This window comes from Seriola aureovittata, chromosome 10, assembly GCF_021018895.1.
Source record: "Seriola aureovittata isolate HTS-2021-v1 ecotype China chromosome 10, ASM2101889v1, whole genome shotgun sequence".
Taxonomy (NCBI): Eukaryota; Metazoa; Chordata; class Actinopteri; order Carangiformes; family Carangidae; genus Seriola; species Seriola aureovittata.
In genome coordinates this window covers 24084149-24089563 of record NC_079373.1, presented here as the reverse complement: position 1 = coordinate 24089563, position 5415 = coordinate 24084149, and the positions used below count along the sequence as shown (strand labels likewise).

Genomic DNA, 5415 nt, shown 5'->3' with positions numbered 1-5415 from the left:
TTCCATACTTAGTAATTTAATACAATAACATTTTTAAATGTTTGGTGTCCATATAATAAATTAATATTAATGATGCCATCATGTCCTGTTTGATCAGTGACCCATACTAACCAAATTTGTACAGTATATTTGGTTTGAGAGCAGCATCCTAGACATCCTAGTAAATTTCTAATGACATGTATTCATAATTATAAATAAAAATGGGTCTACACTGTATGGCATTATTATAACCTTATGGCTGAAAAGTACTGTTAAAATAATCATTACATGTGCATATGTAATTGATGATTTGAATTTTGAATTGAATTTGAAATAGAGGGAAAAAGTGTACAGATTGTACATGTCAAATGAGTGTTTCAAAATCTGAATACAGATGTAGACTGCTGTCTGCAGTAAATATAAGAGTACACCATTGTCTCGGGACTTTTGAAATCAAAACTATTTGCTCATGTTCGAGCTGTAACTATAAAGGCTCTGTGGCCTAAGGAGGATGGAAATAAAACCAAACTTTTCAAATAAGATCCTCATGATTTTATCACAAGTATGACAGCTTCATGAATCAACCCATTATTTAAAGCTGAACGGTCGATTTAACTCACTTCCTCTTTGGAACAACAAGTTGGGTCAGGTTTTTATCATAGCCTGATAAACTTTCAACCATAGGAATGGTTAAGAGTGCATGACTTAATTCCAACTCACTTCTGCTTTGTAGAAGTAAATGAAATCTACGATGGTCTGAAACAATGAAAAACATCCAGGTGGCATGTAATCTGCGGCATAGATATTCATCCTTAATCCCAGATAAGATTTAAAAGATGCAAAAGATACGACGCTCTCTTAATCCTAAACTTTTTTTCTTAGTTGTTCAAAACACATAAAACCAATGTTATTTAAAAGTAAAATCTGGGATGAATGACTCTTTTTTCCTCTTCCAGTGACTAATGGGAGGATTTTACATCTGAACTGTGTTAAAATTAGCAGAATTTATCAGTGGATGTTTTTAAGTCCTTTTTCTGCATTTTAATAAAAGCTGAATATCAATTTTCAACAGTTGGTCTGTTTTTGACTTCCACATTCTGAACCATCTCAGTCATCCAATCCGTAACCCTAATCCACCATGTCGTAACGTAACTATTAGGACAGCCAATACTTACAAGAAAACAAGGGAAAGCACTTGATGGACAAACCAAGATGTCCAAGATGGGGCCATTCAGAGGGCGCTAGAATCAGCGGTTAGAATCCAGAAGGTGGATAAGAAGATTTCTCTCTGTTTGGCATATGTGTTGACACAATAGACAGTCCAATAGTGCAGAGAAAAAAAATGAACCACAATGCATGCAATGTAGCAAACATAAAACAACAACAAAATGGTTTGATGTAATGGACTTTGTTCTGGGCCATGGACCAGCTTGTGTTGTCACTAGCCGTGCCATGGATTCAGCGTGAAAAAAAATCAATACAATACAATATTGATTCTTCCACAGACAGCTATTGTTGTCCCACAACTGCTTTATGTCACTCGTCTAGCAAAAAAAAAAAAAAATTGTATTTATATGGCATGGTATAATCGGTCCTGCTGTCAGATTTTCAATGGCGTACTTTCTAATTTGTAAAATACAGTGGAGATGCATGGAAGACCTTTCGTACCAAAGTTTAACAAGATTCTTAAATATTTTTTGAAAATATGCTTATTTGCAGAGAGTTGAGAGGGGAGGATTAATACAACTCTCATGTTACTGAAAGACTGGAAAAAATGACATTGCTGTTTTGGGATTCTGTGACAGATAATATATTCTTTCACCTAATTTGTCATGTATGGACATTTGGCATCACTTTTTACCACACTGGGTACCCGCCTTTAGTGTCATTTTCCAGCGTGTATGAGCAACATACTTTTTGAATGAATGAAGCACTACATTTATTAACAGCAGCAGACTTAGTTATAGATATTTGGGGTGATTGGCAGGCTTACAAAGCACATGATTGTCAAACCAGAGACCGGGTTTCGCATCCAGAGCCCTGACTGTGGTTAGGTTTAGGCAACAAAAGCACTTTGGCTAAGGCTAGGGAAAGATTGTGGTGTGGTTCACTCATGCTTCAACTTTCAATGCAGCAGGGAACATTGGAAGTCGGTTGCACTACCCTGCATGTTGAAAAATGACTTTTAAAACTGACACCAAGGGGTCCTGACCAACCGTTCATATGGGACGACTTGGGAGTAAGACTGCCCTTTACCAGACCATTTCTTGGCCAAGCGCAGTGACTTCCTGGAGGATGCAAGACTTCAAACCTTCAAGCTCTTATAATGTACTGTATATATAAATATATAATGTGTTCTTTATGCTAAGCTGTCACATTTAATAGAGAGATATGGCATTGATGTCAATCTTCTCATCTTACCCTTTGCATGAAAGCAAAAAATCTTATTTGCTGGAATAAAAAAACAGGATATAAACTGTACTGTGGCCTTTTTCAAGGGACAGTCACCATTGAGAAAAGAGTAAGACGGCATCTTAATGCCAGGCATGTGTGATTTGAGATGAAGGTTGTTAAATCTGAGCCTCAGTGGCAGAATCATTCTACTGACTTGCTTTGTCTGTATTGGTTTGCCAGTCAGTAAAAATCGTGTTGGACATTTGTGAATCCAACTCGTCCCATTATGGAAGAATCAGGGCTACCCAGACAACATGACTAAATGAACTGAATACATGCTGTGCATTACAAAAAAAGAAGCCAATGTTAATATTTTTCCATACAAAAGAGCAATTCAAAAGAATCATCAAGAATAATCTCCAAACACAATAAACTTAGTATTATTAATGTTGCACTTTTTGTAAAGAAACAAAGTTTTATAGCAACAAAATAGCACAGACTGGTTAGTATACAAAGGAACATTGCAACTGACAGAAAGCAATTCTTGAAATTTTACCATCCCACAAAATCTTTCTCATACCTGGGACGACAAAGGATCCAACTCCTTTGAATTTGACTTTGGAGCAGATTTCAAATCACTCTCTGCACACTTAAAGGGGCTAGTTTTCTCTGCCGCCGAATGTGGTTTCTTTCCTGGAGTACTTGGTGGTGATGGTCACTGGCCAAGGGCTTCAGCCATGACTGAGTTACTGAGTCCAAGACAAGAGGTTATAATACACTCTCTGGGCAAAGTTAAAAATGGCTTCATTTCACTGCAGAATGGAAAACCGTTTTACCCTGGGAACCCCGGTTGCCTGGGAAAAAGATGCCTCACCTCTCTTCTCCCTCCACTGAATGCATCAGCTGTGCCAAGCTTGGCCAGAGCTTGACAGCACTGAGCTCTTGACAGCTGTTGACATTGTCTGTGGTAAAAGAAGAGGTATAAATAACGAGCACAGAACACCTGGAGACCTGGATGAGCTGCCTGTCAGTGTGCCCAGTGTTGATACAACAGCTAGCATTAATATAGAAGCAAATGCCAAAACCCGTGACTCAGCTAAGCCCGCAAGGAGCATTTCTCAGCGGCATCATGCGCCAGACATAAAGACATCAAACCAACGACTCTGCTAGTAGGTGACCATTTATTAAGTCTACAGTTTGCGAAAAAAATTTGGAGTGGCATCCACTTAAAAAAACAACAAAAAAAACAATTTCCGCAAAGAAATTCTTTGTAATTTTTATTCAAGAAATCCATTTGCATCCAATTACAAAACCCCTCTAAAAATGCTTGGTATTTCAGGGTTATTTAACTTTTTTAGTATTTTCAGAAACCTGAAACACTTCTGAAGGAAAGAAATTAATTGTTTTTGCTGACTTTTGTTTTGTTTTTAGTCAGAAAACAAGATGCAACGTGGGAAAGTCAGGTGGTTAAAAAAACTGTGGGGCCTATGAAAATCCTGTCAGAACAACTGTGTTTTTAATTAACCGTCTTGGTTTTTCAAACAATGCCTGTTAATTAGGTTTTAAATAAACTGATGGTTACCTCTGTGACCTAAAGTTATGTTACTACATGGAAAGGCACAACTTTTGACTGGTACTGTATGTTAATGACTACTTACCTGTAAAATATTTGAATATAAAAATTAAAGTTAGATTATTAGGTTGGAAAAGAGACAAATTCATTATGGTCAGAATAATTTTCAAAATGTACCTGGTGGTCTTTGATAAGTTCCTCTCCAGACCCTCCATCAAGCATGATGACATGATCATAACATCTCTTCTGCCTTCAACAAGTTGCTGTTAGACAGAAGTGAACATTAACTTCCTGATACAAATACAAACAGAATATAAGCCATCCTGCAACAGTATTCTAACAGGGCGAGTTGAGAAAAGGCATAACTTTAAGGTACATTTGAACATAAAATATGCAATAAATAAAGTGTTATTTTCCGATTGTTTTACAGCGGTTACATTCTAACGCACACCTAAACTCGCTCACACCTCCACAGCCGAGGCCACCCTCCGTCTGCTCTGCTTGTATGTGTGTTAAATTCAAAAGTTGTAACCTCACAACAGGCGCGTTGTATTGGTTGGGGGCTACACACCGCTGCCAAACAGGCTCAAGCCCCGAAGCCTCCCGAGTAAAGCAAAACATGAGAAAATAAGACTATACAGGCAGAGGGCAGGGTCGCAAAGGGCAGCACGAGTGTCGGCATGACAACTAGCTAGCAGGCTAAACTGACGAGCTAATGCTAATGTTCGGTATTCAGTACACAAACACTGACCTCAGCCGACGAAACAACAGCAATGTACAGCGTTAATTACGTATACGACCTACCTCTGTTGGCTTCGCATTCATGAATTTTCTCATCAAACGATCGACAAAACCATCCGCAGTTCAAATCTGTCGTCCTGGGGCAAGGTCCTGTTGTTTAGGTGTGTCTCTGAGGGGAAAAACCGTAAACTCTCCTCTGACGTCACTCGTTGAGCGCGCACAAGGTTGCCAGGTTCAATCCCATCACCCAAGTAGGAAGAATACTATTTACCATCTTCACCTTCTTAGTTTAGCATGCTAGCATTTGCTAATTGGCATTAAACACAAAGTACAGCTGAGGGTAATGGTAATGTTATTAGTTTTGCAGGTATTTGGTCATAACCAGCCCTTTGTGAACTATTACACAGCTAGCCTGCTAACTACCCCGCAGCTGGCAACAACATTTCTTGTTCTGCTCTGCAGCCTTGGCAAGTTTGGCATGGTAGCACATGTACCAGTTCTCCGCCGGAGCAGAACAAGAACCACTGTCACCAGCTGCAGTCCAAGATGGTGGATGGATTTCAGTGCGTCTGCAGGACGACCCGAGTGCTAGCTGGTTAGCAGCAACTGAACTTTCTAGTTAAAATACTAACATATAGCACCTCATAAACACATAACTATGTGTTTCAGATTGCGGATTGTGATTTTTCTTCTACGTCATAGGATCAAACAAACATTAGGATACATAC

General features: G+C 38.8%; 1 long non-coding RNA gene across 1 annotated transcript; it reads right to left on the bottom strand.

Annotated features, from left to right (window-relative positions):
* Positions 1–502: 502 nt before the first annotated feature.
* On the bottom strand, positions 503–4950 carry LOC130176547 (uncharacterized). Its single transcript, XR_008828883.1, has 3 exons — positions 4751–4950; positions 4124–4209; positions 503–3335 (listed from the first exon to the last, which is right to left on the bottom strand). It is a non-coding gene; the product is annotated as an uncharacterized LOC130176547 (long non-coding RNA).
* Positions 4951–5415: the final 465 nt, after the last annotated feature.